This window comes from Pinus tabuliformis, chromosome 4_2 (assembly GCF_031772625.1).
Source record: "Pinus tabuliformis cultivar Carrire ecotype Pingquan chromosome 4_2, CPIR1, whole genome shotgun sequence".
In the NCBI taxonomy this organism is placed as follows: Eukaryota; Viridiplantae; Streptophyta; class Pinopsida; order Pinales; family Pinaceae; genus Pinus; species Pinus tabuliformis.
This window is the reverse complement of record NC_142304.1, coordinates 943,442,415-943,469,297: the sequence shown is the minus strand read 5'-3', so window position 1 is coordinate 943,469,297 and position 26,883 is coordinate 943,442,415.

The following is a 26,883-nucleotide window of genomic DNA, read 5'->3' as shown; positions in this document are numbered from 1 at the left end:
TTTGGACTGATTATGAAAGATGAATGGCTAACTTTGTATTCAAGATTTTTAGCTTCAGAAACCGTGCACATTCTGTAGCTAAAGTACAATTCCACAGTTGAAAAAAACCTTATTGTTCAAATTAGCCTAACTTTATCATATGACATCAGATTTTGATGATTTAAGTACTGTTGGAAAGATCTCAACAAGATCTAAACAATGAGAAATCCATCATTAGAGTTTGAAATGGCAAATAATGAAATAAATTGCTGAAAAGAAGCAACATTCAACTTGGGGCACCAATTCCAAAGAAGGTATAAATTCTTTTGATTTTTCCTTTGAAGACTTGTTTCATTAATACAAATTCTTAGTTTTGTGTGTAGATATCATAACTAGAGAGATTGATCACCTCTCTCATTTGTCTTACATTCCATTGTAGAAGAAGTATTAGTTTTTTTTGCAGGTTCCAGGAGGAAGGACAAATTACTACAAGAGAATGGTGTCTCTCTAAGAGACCAATTTGTTTCATAAGAGGATGATTAGCAACAAAGAGGAAATATGCTGATGAAAAATCAGATCCAAACACTTGAAAAACTTTCAGATACTATTGTCTCCATCACATCCATACCTCATAATAAACCATTCATCTCATTTTCCTCCATATTTTCCATTTACATTCACATACACTTTCCATCTCTTTTTGTCCATTCATAACCCACAAATAAAAGCAAGAGGCTCATTCACATGCTTATTGCCCATTTCCATTTCTGTTCTCCATTTCCATCTTCCATTTTCATCTTCCATTTCCTGTCATTTTCATTCCGCAAATAAGCCCTGCTTCAATGCAAATTATTGAGTCCATAGTCCTTTGAGTCTAAGTTCTTTGTAAAAACACCTTGAGGCTTGCATGCCTTAATGGCAAGTCTTCATGCTGACAAACAATAGGAATACATTAATGTCCCTTGTTCATCAGATCTTCTAGGTGACTCGACATCAGCAAAATCATTCATACCTAGCAAGTTGTGTTTGGGCATCTTGATTCTCATTGTCATCAATGGTGAGAGTTCTCGTGTTGACTAGTGGCATCCATTAATGGCCACTAAGTCAACAATTTCCTACTATGTTCGACATCAAAACATATTTTCACATAGTAGGAATTGTGCCAATGAGTTTTGAAGACATGAAGCAGATTCAACAAGTTTTAGTAGAAGAAATTAACAGTCATCTTATCTCTTCATCCATGACTCCTCTTGTTCAGCCACTTGAAGAAGAATATGATCATAATTTTGCAGCCACCACACATACAACTCATCCATTCCAAAGGGTAAGTTAAGGTACCTCATTTTCTAACTTTTGGCCATAGAATTCCATAAAAAGCTAGAATGATAATTGTTGGAAAAACATTTCTCTTCCTCATTTCATAAAATTTTCAATACCATCAGTTGGGGAGGGGAATACATTCATCTTCATATCTTGCCATGTTCATATCATACTCAGGAGCCCACATACTTCCAACATATATTAACTATTACATTGTTATTATGAGCATACAATGGCTTTTCAAAAAAATGCTTAGAGGATAAATTGGATACAAACAAAATCATGGTTGTCACACAAGAACCAACCATCATGAAATCCAATAAAGATATACTTTGCAAAAATAATCAAAATAGAATGCAAAAAAAAAAAATTGGTTGTAACACAAGAACCAACCATGTTGTAATTCAATTAAAACACTTTACAAAAATATGAAGTTATCAAATGATATCATGCAAAGTTAAGCCAAAGCTCAAGGATCAAAAGAGTTAATGTAATATATATTGCATGAGGACATGCAATAACTTCAGTTGGGGGGTATGTTGGGTCTTGAAATGTCATTCATTTCCATTGCACTTTCACTATTATGTCTGTTAGCACTGCTATACAAGGGGATAAAAAAGGATCCATGCATGCTGTTGAAATCTCCAAGTTTGGGTTAAAGGCCTTCCACCGATCAAAACCATCACAAGAGGAAAGCCCTTGGGAAGGCGGAAATACACTATCGGGAGGCAGAAATACCCCAAAAACCATGTAAAAATCAAAGTTTTAGGCATAAAGGACCGAATTAATCTCAGCCGCTGGATCTGGCCGATCAACGGTCCAGATCGCGTCGGCATATCGCAAGTCGGGGAGGCAGTGGCAGCGACATAATACATCACCGATGAGCAATCGCCGATATCGCTATTGGCGTATCACAATGGAGGACTTACCAAAGGGGCTTTATTATTTACCGACAAGCGATCACCGATGGGCTGGACCCGAGAGTGGTGTTAATTCCTTTGCGTAAAATATCGGGTCCGCAGTGACTGGGGCACAAGACTTCACCGATGAGCGATCGCCGATGGGCCGGACTCGACAACCATACAATGCTCCATCCTATAATATTTCAAATCCGCGCCCGTTGCATTTTCATTGTTTTGATGTATTCTCTTTATATAAAGAAAATACGAAGGGAGCATGGGCAAGTGCCGATTGCGATGAATCTCGGACCCAATAGATGATTGAACAGGCTTGAGGACTTTTAAAGCCCAAATGAAGCAGAAATGGGCGGGATTTAGCAGTGTTGCAGCGTTCTCGCCATTTATAACCCAAACAGACACAATAACAGAAAATAAACATTCACAGTTATTGTCTGAAAGGGACTGGTGCAGGGATTTCATAAGAACGACAGCCACTCCATTGCAGGTTTAGGTGCCAAGCCATCCGTAGCTGAGTCTTGCAATCATGATACACACCAGAAGAAGGATTTGGCAGAGAAGTGGCGGCTGGAAAACAGAGCCCGGAAAGGGAAGGAGAAGGGCCACTACACGCCTCAACCGAAACTGAACGAAATCATGGAGCGTTAACGGCCCTGCCAGTGCAGCGGTCATCCTAACAAACATAATGGGACATCTTTGGCATGAAGGAGCTCTCATGCATCACAGCAGGCCACCAAAAACATCTGAGTATGGTTATCCCTCTGTCAGAAAAGGAAAAACCTCCGAGCCATACCTGCCTATTGGGGGAATCAAACGGTTATGGGATAGATCAGACAAGTCCAAGACTCCAAGCCTTCTAGAGAGCTCAGGAGCATTGTAAAGGGCCTATAAAGGGCAGAAAACTAAATGTAACAAGGGTTCAACTTTTGGAGATTATTCCTCCCCTGTTCCTTCAAGCTTCTCATCTGCAGTCTTTAGTAATACAAGCTTCTTTTGCTGTTACATGCTTAATGTCCATTTCTCTTCTGTTCTATGCTTGCACTTGAACAATTTGTTCAGGTTTTCTGTGTGTTTAAGGCTAGATAATTGTCATCTTATCTCTGCTTTGATATATTAGATTTGCAAGCTTCTTTGCTGCCTATGGCTAGCCATTTATATGTGGGATTATATGTGCATCTGACAGTATAGTCAGTAAGTTCATTCGCTACTTGTAGCTAGCCATTCATATAGGTCCATGTATGCAATCTGCTGGCATAGTCAGTGTTCTCCATCTATCCATTAAATCTACAAACTATTGAGCATTAGCAGTCTAAAGCCTTGTGTTGTTGGGGGTGTTCATGCATGTCTTGAGTGTGAATAGAGCTGAAATGGTTATCCGACTTGATCCAAACCATCTTTCATTCCAATAGTTCAAAGAACAATATTGAATATTATATGTTACCAGGCATCTCTGATTTACAACCTCGGAGAGTTTCCTGGAGTGATAACATAATTGGCACCGTTGCTGGGGACAGGAGATTGAAGCTCAGCTTCCCTGGGAGACGACACAGCTTCAAGCTTTGATGACAGACAAGGTTTGAACACAGATTTTGGTTGTAATCATCTGTCTGGCAACTCCACTTTGAAGTTCTGGCTCAGTTTGTGAGGCATACTAGAAGAAATCTGGAGAAGTCTCCAGCTGTCCCAGTGCCTGACCCTGAGAAGATTGTTAACCCGAAGAAAACATCACAGAAAGGAGCATCAGGATCAGGTAAGCCCAAGAAATCTTATTTGTCTCTGCATGAGAAGTTTTTAGTTGAGGATACACAGTTTGAAGGTTTAAAGCCTAGTATTGCTAAGGAAGGAATACTTGCAGAGATTCATAAAGCTCCTTGTCCATTTAGTTCCCCTTTGAATCTCAGTCCAAAGAAAGCTTCCTATACTGTCCAAAACATCCCAATATCTATGCCATCCATTACATTATTTCCTACCGCTCCATCTGCTAGTGTTCTTCCACAAATTCCAAACATGGCAGGACCGCAAGCACCCACCAAAATGGAAAGAATCATAGACGTTAGGTATGGACCTCTAATACTGCCCACTCCTTTGAATGCTATGCCCACTGGAGAATATCAGAAGTATATGCCTAAGTTCACTGGGACTGAAGGTGTCACTGCTGAAGAACACCTTGAGTCATTTTATAGCTATGCTGATAATCTGGATATTAGTGAAGATGATGTGTGGATGAGAGTCTTTGTCCAAAGTCTAGATGGGGAGGCTAGGAAATGGTTTAGAGAACAAGCCCCAAGATCTATAGTAGATATCGAAGCTTTAGATGATATGTTCCTAAAACATTGGGGAGATAAAAAGGACTTGCTATACTATCATACGGAGTTTGGAAACCTGAAGAGGGAAAATGGAGAATCCTTATCTGATTTTAATAAAAGATTCATTTGTATGTATAGTATGATACCAGCTGAGGTAAAGCCTACACCCACCTCTGCCAAACTTGCCTACGCCAGTGCCTTTGACTCTAATTTCTATTTGCTACTGAGAGAAAGAAGATGTGCCACCCTAGCTGAAATGCAAGATGCGGCACTAGAGGTTGAATCTAACATTATGGCTGCAGAAAAGCTCAAAAGTCACGCCGATAGAAGGAGGCAAAGAGGCGAGGCTTCTTCTGATTCATCCTCAAATACCAAACTTGATAAAATGACTAGAATGATTGAGTCACTGTCTGCTAAAATTTCTAAGCTGGAGATTGAGCAGAACCCTGGGAAGACAAGGCTCCCAGGCACATTTGCACCAAGAAATCCGAATCCATTTAGAAGAGCCAGCGAACAATTGCAAATCATTCAGAGGGGTAAAGAAACTAACGAAGATCAAAAGGTTAAGGCTCCTTTCCAAAATGTGATCATGGAGGAGGAACAGATTGAAGATGAGGATGAAATTCTCTGTATGGAAGATAAAGGAAGTGATGCCTTTTTGACATTAGCTACATACGAAGAGTCTTTGTTGCAGGAGCAAGACAGTCAAAGGTGGGACAGAGAGGCTGTTCTACAAACTGGTGAGCAGAAAAGATATAATGTAACGTCAAATGCAAATAATATCAAGGAGAATCCTGCCGAAAAAGCTGCCATCCAAACAGAGACCCAGAATAATAGACAAAGAAGACCAGCAGCTGATCTAGTCACCCTCAAAGCACCAGTTCAAGAGGTAAAAAGTCCTGACAAGCTACCTCTCTATTTTAGCTTCGAATAAGAAATTTAGAAGTTAAAAATAACCGTGCCTCTGACAGAACTGGTGAAGAGTGAGATGTTTAGAAAGCCTATCCTTGAGGTTCTCAAGCCGAAGACCACATGAATCTCCACTGACTTTGTCAATTTGCAATATGATAGGCCTGCAGTTGTGCTAAGCCCAATGACTGAACCTGCCAAGGATAATTCCCCATGTTTTTATGTCTCCTTGACCATTCATGACAAAATTCTCCACAACTGCCTCCTAGATACAGGTGCCAGTCACAATTTGATGCCTAAAACTATCATGGAAGAGTTAGGCCTTGACATCACCAGACCATATCATGACCTATTCTCATTTGATTCAAGGAAGGTGAAATGTTTGGGATTGATTAAAGATTTAGCCATTTCCCTAACCCAACTGCCCATGAAGAGCATGATAATGGATATTGTGGTGGCAGATGTCCCTCCTAAGTTTGGCATGTTGTTTTCCAGAGGGTGGATTAAGAGACTAGGTGGGACATTGTAGAATGACCTATCTTATGCCACTGTCCCAGTTTTTGGAGGAGAAAGCAAGAGATTGTATAGAGAATCACAGTTGGCGTACATCATCAGTGATGAAAATAATCCTTCTAATCATCCCATTTACGCGATGGACATTGATTTTGGAGCATGTATCCTCCAAATTGAAGAATCTCATAAGGCCTCATTGCAGCTCAAGAAACCAATTGTTCAGGATGAGGGGAAGCAAACAAATCAGGTTTGGGAGATGTTCTTTGGTGGAGCGTGTTCCAAGGAGACTGCAGGAGCAGGGGTGGTGCTGATATCTCCAAAACAAGAAATCACACAGCTGTCTTTTAAGCTAGCCTTCCAAGTCACCAATAATATAGCAGAGTATGAGGCTCTGATACTGGTCCTTAATGCAGCAAAAGACAGAGGAATCCAGAATCTGAAAGTATTTGGAGATGTTGATTTGATCATTTAGCAAGTAAATAAAATGTTTCAAGTGAAAAACCCAAGGTTGAAAGCATACATAGATGAGGTATGGAGGATCAAAGACTCTTTTGATTATTTCTGTATTTCATATATTCCTAGGGCCCAGAATTAGCTTGCTGATTCCCTTGATGTGTCTGCTAGTCTATTTATTCCTCCCATGCAGCCGAGGCCAGTTTACGAGGTCCAAATGAAATATAGGCCATCCTTGCCTGATAATGTCCAGCATTGGAAAGTTTTTGATGATGACAATGAGATAAATAGGTTCCTGCAAGTCATTGATGAATTTTCCGAAATGAAAATTGACCAAGAGAATGAAGCCTTGCAAGAGACCCCCCAATCCTAGCTTAGAAACAAAATTGGCAAAGATAGCACTATTCAGCTTCCCAGCAATCATATTCCCAAGGGTCTAATTCCTCTAGAAAGACTGTTTGACCAAAACGATGTACCCTACAAGGCTACCCAAAAAGAAGATCCATCTGCAGTCTGTCAGCATGATATAAGGAGTCCAGGTCAGCCTAGATATATAAAGCTGTCTTTTGATCTATCTGCTGACCAAAGTTTTGAATACTACAAATTAATGAAGCAATTTGCTGATGTATTTGCTTGGGAATATAGTGACCTGAAAACTTATGATAAGAATATCATCGAGCATAAAATCCCTTTAGAGAAGGGCACCATAACTTTCAAACAGAAGTTGAGGCCACTAAATCCTATGCTTATCCCTCTAATCGAAAAAGAAATAAAAGAATTGTTGGTTGCCAAAATGATAGTCCCTCTTAGATATTCCAAGTGGGTAGCAAACCTAGTAGTGGTGAGAAAGAAAAGTGGAGAGATCAGACTCTGTGTTGATTTTAGAAACTTAAATAAATGCTCCAAGAAAGACAATTATCCTCTACCCAAGATGGAGCACTTGTTGCAGAAGGTATCAGAAGCCAAAGTGATGTCTTTCTTGGATGGATTTTCAGGGTATAATCAGGTTGCTGTGCATCCGAATGATCAGGAGAAGACTGCATTCACCACTCCTTGGGGCACCTTTATGCATTCCAAGATGCCTTTTGGGTTGATGAATGCTGGAGCCACCTTTTAGAGAGCTATGGATATAGCATTTGTGGGAGAAAAGGACAAATTTGTCCTTATCTACATAGATGATATAACAGTATACTCCAGCAGCCATCAAGACCATGTGCAACATTTGAAGAAAGTGTTTTTAAAGTGCAGAAGATTTGGGATTTCAGTAAATCCTAAGAAGTCATAGTTTGCGTTAGAATAAGGAAAGTTGTTGGGACATATTGTTTCTGATGCAGGTGTTCGAATTGACCCAAAAAGAGTAAAAGTGATACGGACCTTGTCTGTTCCGAGATCGAAGAAGGACATCCAGTCTTTTCTAGGAAAGATTAATTTTGTAAGGAGGTTTATCCCAAAATTTTCAAAACTTGTGAAGCATATTACCTCTATGTTGAAGAAGGGTGTTGTTGGGAAAAGTATCCAATACGGAATGACCCTATCCCACTCTAAGGGTGATAGTACCTCAGCAAAAACCGAATGCAAAGCTATTCAAGATTACTTCTTTATGAGATGTAAGAGAGAGGAGGAAGAGATCCACTAACTGTTATCTTCCTCTAATGATTGATCCAATATTCCCTCTTTGTTGCTTGCTCCCAGCTCCTTGCTCTTTCACTGGCCCAGCTACACGAAGATCCTGCAAAAGCACAAGAAAGGGAAACTACAAGAAGCATACATCCATAATTGATTCAAGGATTAGAATAAATCAAATATACAAGCATCAATACGCCATTGAGACACATGCATATAGAAGAACCTCAAATGCTTTATTAATGGAAGAAGTAAAGTTCTGAGAGTGTTACAACCATAAGAGGCCCAATCCAGCAACACCTCCCAGCAGAAAGAAATCTCCTCTTCACCTCCTTCAAGCAAATCACCCAATAGTTCTATACTCAAACCAACAGCACTTCCTTACATTCACAAGATTCCAGCCCCCTTAGACCTCATGAGAGAGCTCTATATATAGGAGTTTTGGAGAAAGGATGAGTCAGCTTGAGCTTGGCATGAAGCTGACTAGTGTCCTCTCCCACTTCAGTTATTCTTCAGTTCTTGAGTCCACTTGGAGGTTCTTGCTTCCACTTGGAGATCTAGATCCTCTTACTCATCACAAGGAGAATTCCCTGATCCAAGTGTCATTTTAGAAGCTTCCTGGGCATTTGACACCTTGAGGAATGACTGTGCCACTTGGCCAATCTCGCCCAGCGCAGGTAGCCTTCATTACTGTTGACATTCAGCGCAGGTACAGAGTGGAGCAGTTGACATTCAGCGCAGATGCTCAGTGGAGCAGCTGACATGATCCAGAATTAGCTTGTTTTTGAGTGTTTTCAGGTGGAGAACTGATATTTAGTGCTGTGGTTTGCTGACCTTGTTCCTCTAGGGGTAGGAACAACATGTTTAGGGACTTTGGATCCCTTAGATTATTGACATTTCATGCTTCATGCTGTAAGGCACAAAAATGTCTATAACAGTTGCCCCCTAAAGTATGAGGTCGTTTATCGGGTGAAATGCTTTATCAGGAGGATCCGAAGTTCATTCAATCGCTGAGAGGTGACCTGTAATACAATACAATACATTATTTTTCATTCTTCTTTCATGATCTAGCTGAGGCGGGCATTCCCATGCTCAGCTTTATAAATTCATTTTGGTACATAGAACAGACGATCGTCTGATGGTAGACTGATAATTCTCTGCTGAAATTATCATCCTTTCAGTAGGATGATCATCTGTTGTAATAATGTACATATCAAATGTCTTTATATTTCCTGAATATATATCACAGCCCAAATGGATGAAACTAGATCCGGGGTCTTAAAACTCATTCGATCTTCACTCTAAGTACAAGTCGATCCATGTGAGAATTGCGTTGAAGTCGAACATGGAAAGACATCGCTTGATTACCGGTCAATAATGTAAACCGTTAACAAGCGCGAGAGGAATCACCGATAATGATAATGACCCTCAAGGTACTGCAGTACAATTCACGTGGTGTGAATAAAGGACTTGGCGTCGAACACCACGCAAAATCTTCTGGTCGAAGGTCATTGATGTATACCTGTCGCCGGAAGTGAGAAACTTGCCATTGAGGCATGCAAGCTTCAAAGTACTAAGGGGGGTGTTCCTAGATCAACTTCTTGGATAATGAACTGAAGTCAACAAGAAGCGATCCGTCAAAGGAGGGCCTTAATGAATCCCACATCAGTGACACGGAACGGAGCTAATGATTTTAGTGGAGGTGAAAACAATCTGTGAGATATGATTCAGGGTGGCGATCATGGGTGGATGAAGGATAATGTATGGCAGTGGATGGGACACGGTTGACTCTTTCTGAACAACATCTCTTGAACATATAACGACACTGATGTGATGGATCGGTAGCATTACCCCAAATGTGGATGGTTTGGCGAGAACCATGGTGATGAGACCGGTGAATGAAACAACCCAACCCGATGTGATACGGAGGACAAAGTGTCATGTTTAAGAGCGACTTGCTACCATTAAAGCTTTGAGGTTCTCCCAATTTTTCCCCAGTCATTTCTGACCAGTACCTCTTTATTTTTGTCAAGCTTGAGGAGGATAACATATGCTTGTTCTATAACCTGCCCTTCGGGCAGGCCCATCGCTATGTTTTAACGAGCTTAGTGATAGGGAAACTCGTTCTCATCTAAAGACAAGTTTGTCGCTATTTAATCATTTTAACGAGTCTAACGACAAGGAAAACTCAGTCCTTTTCATTTTTAGAGAGTCTAAAAAGGTACATAAAGTTAACTCCAAAATTCCTTTTTCGTCATCTAATCCCTTAAGTCCGAAAAAGTATAAAACAATACAGAAGGGATGAGTTTTCGATAACTTTAACGAGCCGAATAAAACAAGCGCTCGACCTTTTTGTGCAATAATCCCTCAGGTCCAAAAAGATTAAAATCTAGAGGAGGGATAGCTCTTCCGGTCACTTTAACGAGCTGGAAGGCCAAAACTCGGCAAACTTTTCATATTTTACGAGTCAGGAGAAAAGAGCTCAAAGAAGACTCGTCTTTTGAGGAACGAGTGATAAACAGGGATAGCAGCAGATTCCAGGTACAGGTTGGAATTTTCCAATCACGGCAGTGTCACAAGGATGGCTAAGTGAAATCACTCTTCGCAGCTGTTCCTCAAAATGGGTAAACAATCATATGGAGGTGAACGATCGGCCAAATGGAATGGAGGTGGCAGGTGCAAACACGACCAAGGCTTTTTATGGCTAATAAATTTACGATCACAATGGTTATTTACCGGAATAGGTTCATTTTTTAATGAGCTTAAACTCTGGAGGAAACTCTTGCTCAATCTTATGTTTATTTTTTAACGAGCATGAACTATGTGCTAAAACTGCTCGGATCTCGCTTTTCTATTTTTTAACGAGCATAAATTCCGCGGTAAAACTGCTCGATAATACCAGTCATAAGATAAGAATGTCTCCTGTGAGATAGCTATTTTTTATGGAGCTTTATCTCACGAAGCTATGCTCCTCATATCCTTTCTTTATGCAAGTTCGGAAACGGCTAATCCTACGAGTTTAAAGGGTTAGACCTACAGGTTTAAAGGGAGGACCTAAAAATTTGAAAAATAAATAGTCGCCCCTTGCTTGCATTCCAAAAGGTTGCATGCCCCCAGGTATAAGACAGAGTTTCAAGGTTACCCCTACTTCTTTCCGCCAAAACTTTCGTTTCACTGAGAGAGGCATACCTCTTTCTGGTTACCCAAAGATTGTTTTGTTAACACCATCAAACGAAAACACTTCCTCGGCACTGTCTACCGAAATAGACAATGGTGAATGACCTTTGTCAAACAAGTAACCTTATCAAAAGAATCCTGTTCTAGAACAACCCCTCTTCCTTCCACGGACGGGGTACGGACTAGTCATATTCCTTCGCGGAAATTCTACCTTATACCCAAGGTTTCCTCTGCCTGAAGTAGACCAGGATGCATGCCCCCTGGGTTCCAGTCCCATCTTTCCGAATCACTCGCACTCATCTGGAAGGAGGACTGGGGGGGGAGACATTTCTTGAGTGAATAGACCATTGAGGATTGGTATTTTACTATTTGCGATGCGTGATCCCGGAAATGAAAGTTGGTCTACGAGCTTGACCATTCTTCCTTCGTGTGGAAAACACATTACTCTAAAGAGTGAGGAGACTATAGCTCCCATGCAATATATATAGTCTCGTCCAAGGAGTAGGTTATAATCCAAGGGTCCTTGAACGACCATCACGTTCATCTGAACGGTCTTCCCTTTCAATGTAACAGGCACATTGGGGAGGATCCCTAATGGTCAACTGGTTCCTTTATCAAAACCCGAGAGATTTCTTATCTTAGGCAAAAGCTCCGGGGAACCCAGTGCTTTCCAAGCAATAGAGGAAAGGATACTCACAGATGCCCCTTCATCAATGATAGTTCCCGCCATTACCATTCTATAAATTTGGACTATGATTCTGAATGGTACACTGGCTAGCAACCGGGGTCTGCCTAGTTGGTTCCAATCAAAGGACACAACCAGGTTGCTTGGTGGTGGGACCGAATACACGGCCGGATACGACCCTGAAGATGTTCCTTCCTGCGATAAAGGAATGGGCTCATTGCCCTGACGCTCATCAGAGTCTGTGTTGATGAAAAGAATCTGGATGGTGTCATCCTTATTCTCTTCAGTGAGGGTGTTATTTGAAGATGAATCTTCAATGACGGTGTCATTTGAAGATGAAACCTTCGAAGGCGGAACCGGGTCAACTGCCGTATCGACCTTTAGACTTTCGTCTGGTCTGGATTCAGTAGGTTCATTTTCAATGACTGACACTTCAGCTGACCACTTGAGCGGGCCAGCTGTATTTTCAACCAACGAAGGACTTGGCACGAGTTTTTTGTATCCAGGAGGAAGTCTCAACGGTGAAACCGGGCGATCTTCCAAAACTCTCTTCGCTTCGTCTAAGAAGGGACAATGGTGGATGGCGTGATCACCTTTACACAGTTTGCAGGGGGATCTTGCTCCCCCTCTTTGTCTTGAACCTTCACTTTCGCTGGTTGACGGTAAGCATTCAACATGGCTATCAGAGGTTGATGCTCCCGAATTGTGCAACCGAGGGGACCAGTCCCTTAGTATCCGGGGAATACAGGGACAATCTCTATGGAAGTGGTCTCCTCTACATATGACACATGGCGATTTAGGCCCGGTCTGTGCTGTGTGTGGATTTTTGTCAGATGTCTTTTGCTTGCCCCCAGTCGCCTTAGGCTCCTTCTTCTTCTTCTCTCTCTTCTTCTTCTCCTTCTTCTCCATGGGAGCTTGGCTTTTGCCGGCTCTACCTTGCGAAGATGAAGGATCGGAGGAAGAGTTATAGGAAGTTGAAGGCTGGTGGGCAGCTCTAGACTGATCTAACTGTTGACTCGACTGTTCAGGAACCATGGTGTTCTGAACTACATTGGTTGAGAATAGCCAAATAGGCAGGCCAATTGTCAGTCCTGGAAGTGACAATGTGGCCATGTGGGGTGCACCAACTTCTCCCCAAGAGGAGAAAGGACTAGGATTTCCATCATGTGGAATTCCTTGGTTGGGGCGTTCCATGTTCTCAACCTAAAGATCAACGCAGGAATAGGAGGTGATTATGTTCCATTTAAAATAAATTTTATAACGACGCTTTAGACACAACTTGCTTTTTCACTTTTTAAGAGTCGAGAAAAAGCTAAAGATGACTCTAGTCTCCTTCGATGTTTTAACGAGCCCGAAGTGACAAATGCTCGGATGGACTTTTTCAGTTATAGAGTTTGAAAAAGGCCAAAAGAAACTACTCTGGAGATCTAGGCAGAGGGTGTGCCAAACTTTTCACAAAACCATAGAATACGTTTTACGGTACGAGTGGTCGATCTTCGTGAATGCTGTGTTCACTGCATTGCGATCAGTAGGGCGGCCGACACGGCTTCCTATGGATAAAGGCTTTGTTCCTATAGGGGTCTCCCAATATATACGCGACGGTACGTGGGAGCACAAGTCTGTATTGATACTTATCGCTTCACCGTGGAGGAATCACCCAACCAGTCAAGGCTAAGATATCATGTTTAACGACGCCGAAACACGTCTCTAGCTTAGACCTCTATGTGTTTGCGTTATGTTTCAATGCGTTGTTATGTAAATTCAATTTATTTTAAGGTTGATCTTGTTTAGCAGTTTGCCTTTATGGATCACCACGAGATGTATAGTAACACTCCTAAATGCAGTCTAAGATGATAAGCAAGCTTTTCAATCTTTCAACTTTGAAAATCTTAACTACTGAGGGAAAAGAAAGATAACATCTTTTTACATAGATCATAGAGCACACACTAATGCATTTTCCCTAAATCAACATGCAAACTGTCATAATGCACATGCACAATGCAAGTATTTCTTTTCTCTTTCTTAATGTTTGTGCGACACAAAAAGAAAGCTGTTGTATAACTTTGAATTCAATTTCAAGTGAAAGCAAACAAGCTTGTCCAAAATCAAAAGACACCTTAAGATTTGCTTGTTTCGACACTAGAAATATATAAACTCAAACCATATGACGAAAGCAAAAGCTCAATCAGCTATGAACAGCAACTAAACTAACTCTTAAGATCAAAACGACACTTTATCACAGGTCTAGATCTAAGAGGTCACAGCAAGACTAGTTCACTTTTCGTTATGGGAAACTGTAAATGGCATAAGAAATACACAAAGAACAAATACAGTTTCTTTATACAACCGAGGCGGAATAGTGGCAAGGAATGTTGGTTTCAGATAGGTACATTGACTGGTAACAGGCAGCAAAAACAAGAGTGAAAACAGGGCAAGAAACAGCAGGAAACCCCAGTAGCACTAGGAAAAACTGGTCCAGCGCAGGTAGTACACAGGCAGTTTGACCTTCAGCGTAGGTAGCCCCTTCGGGAACTGTGCTGAAATGCAGACAACCTTCACACAGCCTGCACTGAAGAACGAAACTTTCGTTTCTCTTGGTTTCCGGGTCACAGATTGCTCAAAAATTCACAGTTTTTGGCCAAATCAGAAGCTATCAGTCAAGTACACACTAAGGGATGACAAGGAGGATGAAAAGCTATCACTAAGAGCTATTTAGAGTCCTTGTGGATCAGCTCTTCAAATCATAAACTTGCCCAGCAACTGAGCTAGAGTAGCTGCTCTCTAATTTGCATTTGAAAGATCCAAATGCAGTTCGATTCGGTACTCCCTGTGTTTATGAAATGAATAGCAAAAACACAAACAACCAACAAAATACGATCCCCAGTGGAGTCGTCAATTTTTTGTTGGGAAAAGTATCCAATACGGAATGACCCTATCCCACTCTAAGGGTGATAGTACCTCAGCAACAACCGAATGCAAAGCTATTCAAGATTACTTCTTTATGAGATGTAAGAGAGAGGAGGAAGAGATCAACTAACCGTTATCTTCCGCTAATGATTGATCCAATCTTCCCTCTTTGTTGCTTGCTCCCAGCTCCTTGCTCTTTCACTGGCCCAGCTACACGAAGATCCTGCAAAAGCACAAGAAAGGGAAACTACAAGAAGCATACATCCATAATTGATTCAAGGATTAGAATAAATCAAATATACAAGCATCAATACGCCATTGAGACACATGCATATAGAAGAACCTCAAATGCTTTATTAATGGAAGAAGTAAAGTTTTGAGAGTGTTACAACCATAAGAGGCCCAATCCAGCAACACCTCCCAGCAGAAAGAAATCTCCTCTTCACCTCCTTCAAGCAAATCACCCAATAGTTCTATACTCAAACCAACAGCACTTCCTTACATTCACAAGATTCCAGCCCCCTTAGACCTCATGAGAGAGCTCTATATATAGGAGTTTTGGAGAAAGGATGAGTCAGCTTGAGCTTGGCATGAAGCTGACTAGTGTCCTCTCCCACTTCAGTTATTCTTCAGTTCTTGAGTCCACTTGGAGGTTCTTGCTTCCACTTGGAGATCTAGATCCTCTTACTCATCACAAGGCGAATTCCCTGATCCAAGTGTCATTTTAGAAGCTTCCTGGGCATTTGACACCTTGAGGAATGACTGTGCCACTTGGCCAATCTCGCCCAGCGTAGGTAGCCTTCATTACTGTTGACATTCAGCACAGGTACAGAGTGGAGTAGTTGACATTCAGCGCAGATGCTCAGTGGAGCAGCTGACATGATCCAGAATTAGCTTGTTTTTGAGTGTTTTCAGGTGGAGAACTGATATTTAGTGTTGTGGTTTGCTGACCTTGTTCCTCTAGGGGTAGGAACAACATGTTTAGGGACTTTGGATCCCTTAGATTATTGACATTTCATGCTTCATGCTGTAAGGCACAAAAATGTCTATAACAAAGGGGTCAGAGATCAAGTGGAATGGTGTAGTGAGAAAGTCATTTGAGTCCATTAAAAAGATAATTATGGATGCTCCCACTTTAATCAATCCAGATTATAGCAAGGAGTTCCGTATATTTTCTTTTGCCTCTGAGGACACCCTTGCAGCAGTCTTATTGCAAGCAGATGAAGAAGGCTCAGAGCATCCGGTGGCATTTTTCAGTAAAACCTTAAGGGATGCTGAGCTAAGGTATGATATTATTGAGAAACAAGCATACGCTCTTATCAAATCTTTTAAATCTTTCAGAGTATACATCTTGCATTCCAAAATAGTTGCATATGTTCCTTCTGTTGCAATAAAGGATGTCTTAACGCAGCGTGATGCTGATGGAAAAAGAGCGAAATGGATTTAAAAAATGATAGAATTCAACATAGAGCTGAAGCCCACCAAGCTGGTAAGAGGTCAGGGGCTTGCTAAACTATTGGTTGAAGAAAATTGCAAGTCTTTGGACGTCGATTTCTTGTTCAATGTAGAAGAAAATGGTCTAATGGAAGAGCATGAAATAGTTGAATCGCAGAGAGGATAATCAGTGGCCGAGGACCTAGCTTCATGTAGCCGGTATGCTACAATAATTAATTTCCTTTTAAAGCTAGAAGTTCCTTCAGAATTTTCTCAAAGTCAAGAAAGAACGTTAAAGCTCAAGGCAATGAAATATTGCATCAATGATAGCTTGCTTTATTGGAGGGACCCATTTGGAGCGCTTTTAAGATGTCTGGACAAAGAATAGTCAATAGAAGTTATGCAGCAGTTCCATAACAACATGTGTGGAGGACATCATCATTGGAGAACTACAGCCCAAAAGATTCTCAGAGATGGGTACTCTTGGCCCTATTTATTTTCTGATGCATTTTCTTTTGTTAAATACTGTGACAGGTGCCAAAGATTTGAAGGTAAGCAGCAGTTAAAAACCCTGCCCCTAAAGCCCATAATTGCAAAAGGACCTTTTCAGCAGTGGGGCTTGGATTTCATTGGTGAAATCAAACCACACTCCAGTGGCCAGCACAGGTGGATATTAGTTGCCACTGATTATTTTAAAAAATGGATTGAAGCAATCCCAACAAGGAAGGCTGATCATAATGTGGTAATGAAATTTTTATCAGAAAACATTTTCCACAGATTTGGTTGCCCACATAAGCTTATAATAGATAATGTAGCATCATTTAGGGCTAAATAATTGGTGGAAATGTGTGATTCAATGGGCATCAAGCTTGTTCATTCCACCTCCTATTACCCCCAAGGGAATGGTCTAGAAGAATCCTCTAATAAAAGTCTGATCAGGATTATTAAGAAGCTGTTAGAGGATAATAAAAAGAGTTGGGATGCCAAGCTCAAGTATGCACTTTGGGTAGACAGAGTGACCATCAAGAGATCTACAGGAAGTTCTCCATTCAAGCTGGTGTATGGTACTGAGGCTATTTTTCCTATCCAACTTACCCTCCCTGTGGCAAAGTTTCTCCAAATAGAGTAGGATGAAGAAGATGATATGACAAGTAGAATCACTGATTTAACAGAGTTGTATCAGATTAGAGAACAGTTGGTTGAAAACGCTGTAGCACATCAGAAAAAGATCAAGGAAGCCTTTGATAAAGGGACAAAAACATATAATTTTCAAGTTGGAGACATGGTCCTTAAATGGGATGCATTAAAAGAAAAGAAAGGCAACCATGGGAAGTTTGATGCTTTCTGGACAGGGCCTTTTATCATTTCTCAGGTCCAAGGGAACAATACCTTCATGCTGAAGAGCATGGAAGGGAAGCAGTTTTTGATGGCCCAGTCAATGGGAATTTTCTGAAAATCTATGTGATTTAAGGTCTTTAGGCCTTAAACTGTAAATATTTTATTTCATCAGTTTTAGTATAAGAAAAGTAGACTCCATGCCCAATGGAACACTAGGAAACGTTGGCTAGTTTCTTTTCTACAGGAAAGGCATTGCTCTAAAAGTTCTTGAGACCTCACAGGGAGGATCTCATCCCCAGAAGGAGCCAGTGTTAGCGCTGCTATACAAGGGGATAAAAAAGGATCCATGCATGCTGTTGAAATCTCCAAGTTTGGGTCAAAGGCCTTCCACCGATCAAAACCATCATAAGAGGAAAGCCTTGGGAAGGTGGAAATACACTATCGAGAGGCGGAAATACCCCAAAAACCATGTAAAAATCAAAGTTACAGGCATAAAGGACTGAATTAATCTCAGCCACTGGATTTGGCCGATCAACGGTCCAGATCACGTCGCCATATCGCAAGTTGGGGAGGCAGTGGCAGCGACATAATACATCACCGATGAGCGATCGCCGATATCGCTATTGGCGTATCGCAATGGAGGACTTACCAAAGGGGCTTTATTATTCGACGAGCGATCGCCAATGGGCCGGACCCGACGATGGTGTTAATTCCTTTGTGTAAAATATCGGGTCCGTAGTGACTGGGGCACAAGACTTCGCCGATGAGTGATCGCCGATGGGCCGGCCCGACAACCATACCATGCTCCATCCTATAATATTTCAAATCCGCGCATGTTGCATTTTCATTGTTTTATATGTATTCTCTTTGTATAAAGAAAATACGAAGGAAGCCTGGGCAAGTGCCGATTGCGATGAATCCTGGACCCGATAGATGATTGAACCAGGCTTGAGGACTTTTAAAGTCCAAATGAAGCAGAAATGGGTGAGATTTAGCAGTGTTGCAGTGTTTTCACCGTTTATAACCCAAACAGACACAATAACAGAAAAGAAACATTCACAGCTATTGTATGAAAGGGACTAGTGTAGGGATTTCATAAGAACGACAGCCACTCCATTGTAGGTCCAGGTGCCAAGACATCCGTAGCTGAGTCTTACAATCATGATACACACCAGAAGAAGGATTCGGCGGAGAAGCGGCGGCCGGCAAACAGAGTCGGGAAAGAGAAGGAGAAGGGCCACTACACGCCTCAACCAAAACCGAATGAAATCATGGAGCATTAACGGCCCTGCCAGTGCAACGGTCATCCTAACAAACATAATGGGGCATCTTTGGCACGAAGGAGCTCTCATGCATCACAGCAGGCTGCCCAAAACATATGTATGGTTATCCCCTCTGTCAGAAAAGAAAAACCTATGAGCCATACCTTCCTATTGAGGGAATGAAACGGTTATGGGACAGATCAGACAAGTCCAAGACTCCGAGCCTTCTAAAGAGCTCAGGATCACTGTAAAGGGCCTATAAAGGGCAAAAACTAAATGTAACAAGGGTTCAACTTTTTGGAGATTATTCCTCCCCTGTTCCTTCAAGCTTCTAATCTGCAGTCTTTAGTAATACAAGCTTCTTTTGTTGTTACATGGTTAATGTCCATTTCTCTTCTGTTTTATGCTTGCACTTGAACAATTTGTTCAAGTTTTCTATGTGTTTAAGGCCAGATAACCATCATCTTATCTCTGCTTTGACATATTAGATTTGCAATCTTCCTTGCTGCCTATGGTTAGCCATTTATATGTGGGATTATATGTGCATCTGACAGTATAGTCAATAAATTCATTTGCTGCCTGTAGCTATCCATTCATATAGGTCCATGTATGCAATCTGCTGGCATAGTCAGTGTTCTCAATCTATCGATTAATTCTACAAACTATTGAGCATTAGTAGTCTAAAGCCTTGTGTTGTTGGGGTGTTCATGCATGTCTTGAGTGTGAATAGAGCTGAAATGGTTATCCGACTTGATCCAAACCATCTTTCATTCCAATAGTTCAGAGAAAAATATTGAAGATTATATGTTACCAGGCATCTCTGATTTACAACCTCGGAGAGTTTCCTGGAGTGATAACAATGTCCATTATATCACCTCCATTTCACTACTATGTCACTACATTCATCCCACTTTCATTATCATTGGGCCACATTTATGTTTTTCCAAACTTTATTAATTCTTAGCCTTTTTAAGTGAATTTGTGGTTAAAAATTAGAAAATAATGTGCATATCCTTATACTTAACAAGTGGGTTGAGATTGTTGACATGTGTAGGTTGAAGGGAGGCTTCTAAAAGACCCTTATGTGGCACTCTAAGGCCAAATTCGAATTTGAGTGGAAAGAATCATGGGATCATGAGGATATGTGTCACATCTCCTAATTGTATTGAAACTCTAAGAAGACATGTGTCTTATCAATTCCTATTTTGATTAGGACTCTAGAGGTAGAGGGAGAGATTCATGGACTCTCATTAATGAGATGGCTTCTCATCTTTTTGTATAAATAGGAGATCTCTCTCCTTCATTTGTTAGTTTTTAGCTTGTAAGTCTTAGCTTGTTAGTTCTTAAGCTTGTTAGCTTGTGAGATGGATTTGGAAAGCTTTGGAGAGCTTTGTTGTACTTTGTAACTTTGAAGAATTTGAATAAAGCTTTGATGTTCTCAACATGGAAGGAGATGTGAAGTAGATGTCATGGAGCATATTAGAATGTAAGGTAGAGTAGATTTCATTTTGTAATTTTGCTTTGATTTCATTATGTCATTTGATTGCTTTCAAGTTTGATAGATTAGATTTTTCATTCATGCAAGTGTGTTCAACCAGTTGATTGTAGATTAGTTTTTCTTTATATGTTTTTGCATCAAATAGTGACATGAGATTAACCTCTCTGTTGACTTTGCTTTTCTTAGTTTTTTTTTAATTCCACTTATGTTTTGATTTCAGTCTTCTTTACTTGTTTTGTTAGTTAGTTTAGAAATCAACTTGCTCATATCATTGACGGTTACCTCCGAAAGCCATAGTTGGACTACTAGAGAGGGATTGAATTATGGATGTGTAATTTGATTTTAGTTTTACTTTTCTGCAAATAGATATTAAATTTCTCATATCATTGACAGTTACCTCTGAAAGCCATAGCTGGACTACTGGCGAGGGATTGAATTATGGATGTGTAATTTGATTTTAGTTTTACTTTTCTGCAATTAGATATTAAATTGCTCATATCATTGACAGTTAGCTCCGAAAGCCATAACTGGACTACTGGCAAGGGATTGAATTATGGATGTGTAATTCGATTTTAGTTTTTACTTTCCTGCAATTAGATATCAGATTGCTCATGACATTGATGATTACCTCCGAAAGCCATAGCTGGACTACTGGAGAGGGATCGAATCATGAATGTGTAATTTTATTTTTAGTTTTACTTTCCTTGCAATTTTTGATTTGTTTGAGTGCAATAGCTTAAATCACTTTTCTATATTTAGATAGCAGCAGAGATAATCGTTTCATGATCAGTAGTTCATTATTTACTTGTTTTAAATAGCACACATTTTCCATTCTTGTTCAAGCGTTACTGTCATCACTAGTACATTCTAAGACCTTCTGAAGTGTTAAGTTCTGGAAATCATTATAGAGGACATAATTTCCTTAAAATCTGTATCCATACTTGCCTTCTAGAGACTTAGGAATAGAATTTCCATTTGCATTAGATACTTTAGGAGATCAACAAGAACAAAACCACAAAAAAAACAAAAACTATAAAACAACGAAGTGAGAAAAAGGTTAACTAAGCACATATGGTGCACCACACTTCATCAGTTTAAGATACCGGATTGATAATTTATGTAGAGCAATTTAAGACGTTAAATTGACTAGACAATTCCTGCTCTTTTTTTTGTGTAAGTTAGAAGATTATATTATAGAACAGAGTATAATACAAAAAATCTGCAGAAGCAGATCGAAAGCAGGGATGTACAATAATCCAAAGCTAATCACCTGCTCAGGAGTTCAAACACAAAGAGACAAGCAAAAAGCACACCGCGCAGGGTGGCCCGAGCTGAGCAAAATCCTTAAAACTGATACTACCGACACATTACAGTGAAAGACAGCAACACAGAAAGACTAAAGCCGAAACAGAAAGAAAGCAGAAGAGAGCTACATAGGTGCCTCCCTAGATATATTTGCCCATTTGGCCGATGGTATCCAGCCCTATCTCCCGAACATGACGATCCACCTTCGCTTGCATGGCTGCAAGGGACTCGGGCTCGTGCTCTTCAGTGGTTGCCGGCTGTGGGGTCAGGGGAGCCGAGTTGACAGTGTCTCTCAGAAGCCTAATGAGCAGAGTTAGCATCCGATTGAGAGTCTTAACCGCCTCATGCACAGTGGAAATCCGGCTATCCAGCGAGCTGTTATAGTCAATTATTTTAGCCATTTGCGCCTCCTTGAGGTTCACCTCAGTCACAATATGTTGCTTCTCCTTTTCAATCGACTCCAGAGCCTTGGCGATGAGAGTCTTGGTGCGCCAGCTCTCCGCCTTTGTTCTGACAAACTGAGTTGCCCTTTTCGAGGGGGTTCCCGGGTCCTTCAGCCAATCCACCTCCTCTGCAACTTCCTCCTCCGTTCGCCCTTCCTCCTCCTGCTTGGCTTGTGCTTCCAGTTCAGCAATATTCCATTTGATTTTTGCTACTGTCGGGTTTCATAACCTCCCTTCGCCTCCTGGAGTTCCCGGTTCATAGCAGCACAACGGCTTCCTCCCGCATCCATCACTGACGATTCGTGCTCCTTCCAACTTAAGCAAATCCCGTTCACAGTCTCGTGCTTGACACTAACTTGAAAAACTGTGAGGAAGACAGGGCAGTTGCCAGCTGCTTTATAGCGATTTCCCTTGTGCATCCTCATGAGGATGGTATTAATGTCATTGGAGGTGGGAGTACTTTGATAATAAGTATGATTGAGGATCGCACAAGCGGAGCCGATGCAGGTCGAATTGGATTGAAAATGGCTGCTCCCAATCCGACTGACCTTGTGCCAAGTGTTTTGTATGTTTCCAACGGTGGGGATGGTAGAAAGTTGTGCCTGAATTGCCCCGTAATGCTGCATGCTCGACCTTCATCCGCGGAGCCTTGATCCACCCCTCCTCATTCAGGATTGCCATTAATGTCATTGAAACCTTGCTATACGGATCCCCTCCAAGTGTATTGAATGTGCTCTTGCTGATGCTGTGCATTCTGTTTCTCGATCTGTAATGATCGCTTTTCTGAACAACCTGCCGCCGCCAGGATCTCCACCGTTTGAGACGTCCTGTCATCCCGTTGTCTGGTTTGGCCTTACATCTATAACCGGTATCCTCAGAATTCCGGTACCAAAGCCGAATGCCATCACCAATTAGGATTGGCTGGCCTGGAGTAAATCTTTTTCCGCCAGCTGGGCGCATGCTACCTTGATGATTGGGCAAGCGACCTCCTGCCAACACCTGTCCATAATATTGTTCGGTTGTCAGCTCCATAGTTTGCCAAAAAATCCGCCAATCCATTCGCCTTTCTCCTACGGTCTGGAAGACTATGCCTCTCATCCCTGTGATAGTTCCGCTATGCTCTCCGTGGCTTTGGCTAGCCTCCAGTGTCTGGTTGCCTTGCTGACGCTTGTTCCTGCTTGTAGGCATTTAGCCGCCAAGACAATTTCCTGCTTTCATTTCAATTTTGCAATTTCATTTCAGCAAGCGTAGATTAGGCATTTCCTGCTTTCATTTCAATTCTGCAATTTTCATTTCAACAAAGTAGATTCATTTCAATTAGTTGCAATTGTTATTCAATCCATTTCAAATTTTGTAGGTACAAGCAGAAAAAGAAACAAAAAAATCACCCAAAAAAATAGATTTCCTTTCATGCCTCATAGGAACAGAGACAATTCAGGAAAATTCCTACCCGACACCCCCCACCACATCACTGAGTAACCCTTTTCTCTTCTTTGGTGGTAGTGATCCAGAAGAACTATAGGTGAACCTCCAGAGATATACAAAAGATCCTATAACAGAAGAAGAGCAAGAAACCATTCCTCTAAGACCATGGCTGAAAATAGAAACGTTAGAGGAAATGGGGAAGAAATGAAGGTGAATCTCTTATCCGAGAGACCAATGGTGACACAAAAATGAAAAACATAAGTCCTTGATCCTTACTTCACTTCCATGGATGACTACCAAAGATCCTGATACTTTCTTGTTTCAATTGTTAATCTATGTCGAACCTATGACTATGCAGAAGATGAGCAGAAGTTGAAACTATTCCCTTCTACCCTCAAGGATGCAACTTTGTGCTAGTTCATGGGTTACCTAGAAACAGTATCACAACTTGGGCTCAGATGCAACAGCCTTTAATGAAAAATACCGTGACTACTGCAGGTCAAAGATACTAAGGAAGAGATCTCTCGAATGACCATGGGTAGTGATGAATCTTTAGAAGACTATGAAGTGAGGTTTCAACTCAATTATAAAAGGGCCAGGTGCGCACTTGACCCTAATCTCTGAATTTGGTACTGCTCAGAGGGATCCCTAAAGACCTTCTAGATACCCTCCATTTGTTGGCTAGGGGAGACATCTACCAGCTACCTTATGATGACATAAATACTGTGTTTAGAAACCATTCCAGGTTAGCTAGAAAGAGAGGTAGGGGAAGTCAACCTTTAGCCAGTACATCCTCATCCAGTTCATCCCTTAGAAACGAACTTGAGAACCGATTGGAAGATTTCAAGAGAGAGGTGAGGCAAACTCTTGCCATGCAAATGGATATCTTTCATATCAAAAGGAAACAAGAGGAATGCTGAGAGGGCTTTGGCCATTTTTGTCACAGGTGCACTAGAAAGCATCCTAGGAACTAATGTTCATTGCACTCTATAGAAGTGTGTTTAGTCTGTGAAGAAGACCATCCTACGAATCAGTTCCCTTCATTGCCCGAATCAAAGCTCCATATCAGGGGGTTGAAAGGAGCCACTGAACCACTCTATTTCATGAACCAAAGGAGGCCACATGGACCCATACCTTACCAGTAGGGAATGCAAGGGACATCCCAGAGCTATTATAACCACAATCAAGTCCCTTCCATGCCTTCTTGGGGACCCCCTGCTGATCCTTCCTAGTCCACACCCCCTCCTTGGTCATATCTTCCTCAATACTAGGCTCCTCTAGTTGCTCATTCATTTCATCCTTATGCTCAGCCATAGCCTCATTGGAAGCACCTCATCAGGGGTGGAGGCCCCAGTATAACTCTCCTCCTGCTTTTTTTCCTCCACCACCTACTCAACCACAACCATTACCTCCTACTTCTCCAGGACAAACCCAAATACCTACTCAACCAAACCCAAACCCCAACAACAAATAGGCCCAGTATATATAGTGGAGAAACATCATGCCCAACCTATGTTGTGGAGATTCAGGAGATTAACCTATAATTTGGGAAGGTTCTCTTAGATAGCCAACCTCCTCCTAAGGAGGATGAGGAAGAAAAAAAGGAAAGTGAACCAAAAGTCATTCCACCCTTTCCTAGAGGACTAACTGGAACCACACAACCGACCCCAGAAGAAACTGAACTTCTGGGAGAACTGAAACAGTTATGTGTAAAAATACCACTTCTCCAAGCCATAAAGGATGTGCCCTAATACAACAAGATGATCAAGGAGAAGTGCTTCAGGCACCCAGGTAGGCACAAGATAGACGTCATAAACTATCAATGACATAGGACAACTTCCAACCTGCTGTTGGGCAACTAATTTGTCCAAAATATCTAGACCCTGGGAGTCCTGTAGTTGATGTCCACATCAATGGCACCATACTCCCCCATACCTTGATTGATCTAGGGGTTGCCATTAATGTGATGACCAGGAACACTATGCTCAAACTCAACCTTCAGGGTTCCGTAAGAAAGATCTCAACAATACTGCAGTTAGCAGACTACTCCACTATGACCCCTGAGGTGATTGTGGAAGATGTCATGGTCTCTATTGATTCCTTGGAGTACTCCTGCTGCTTTCCTAGTTCTCCAACCAAAAGCAAAGCTCACTGGGTATCCTCTCATCCTGGGAAGACCTTGTTGGCTACTCTAGATGCCTACATCAACTGTCGAGTTGGGAACATGACAATTAAGAATGGGCATATGTCCAAATATCTAGTCTTCTATCCTCCTGCCAAACCTCTGCTAGAACATGATTTACCTCTCTAGTTGAAGAGGAAGATGAGGATGAAGTATATTCCGCACCATTGTGTATAGTAGAGGCTACCATGGGGGTCCCACAAACCAAGGATGATCTATTGAGAACTTGATCCAGAATTCACCCTCCAGTGTGTTGCCCTTAGAAGAGTTGGTGAAGAAACCCAAGCCAATCCTTTAGTTGATCTCTGTGTGTCTGATCCAACCTCTCTCAGAGTTAAGAATGTGGAATTTGGCCCAAAAAAGCCTTGAAGATCAACTCATCCCTATCCACCTCTTAGGAGAAAGAACTATGTAAGCTTGTTGAACAATCACTATGGATGCTTTTGCTTGGAGCTATAAGAAGATGAATGGGTCCACCCTTCAGGCTGTACTCATCACATTTATATTAAAGAAGATTGTAAAACAATCAGGAAGCCTAAAGGAGGATGAATCTGGACCTCAAGGACATTGTCATAGAAGCACTGCAAAAGTTTCTAGATGCAGGATTCATCTACCCCATCTCTGACAACGAATGGGTTTCTCCTTTGGTGCTATTGCCAAAGAAAAATGGGAGTGGAGAACCTATGTAGATTATCAGGAACTAAACAAGGCCACCAAGAAGGACCATTTCCCTTTGCCTTTCATAGATCAAGTGTTAGATGGACTAGCATGGAAGAAGTCCTTCTCCTTCCTAGACTGGTTTAGCGGGTACAACCAGATCCAAATCAACATGGAAGACCAAGATAAGTCCATGGTATCTTTGCCTATCGAGTCCTTCCTTTTGGGTTGTGCAATGCTCCCGCCACTTTCCAGAGAGCAGTACTAAGCATATTTGTTGAACTGGTTCATGATTCAATGGAAATCTATATGGATGACTTTACCCCTTATGGTTTTAACCTCCGGGAAGCTTTCACTAACCTAGGGAAGTTTTAGCCAAGTGTATTGAAATGAACCTGTCCCTCATCTCTCGAAAAATGTGAATTTTTTATGATTGAAGGGATCGTGCTATGTCATACAATTTCTCAGCAAGGACTATAGGTGGATCCCAACAAGATTGCTATCATCCAAAGGGTCCCACCTCCTCAAAAGGTAAGAGATGTTCAGAGTT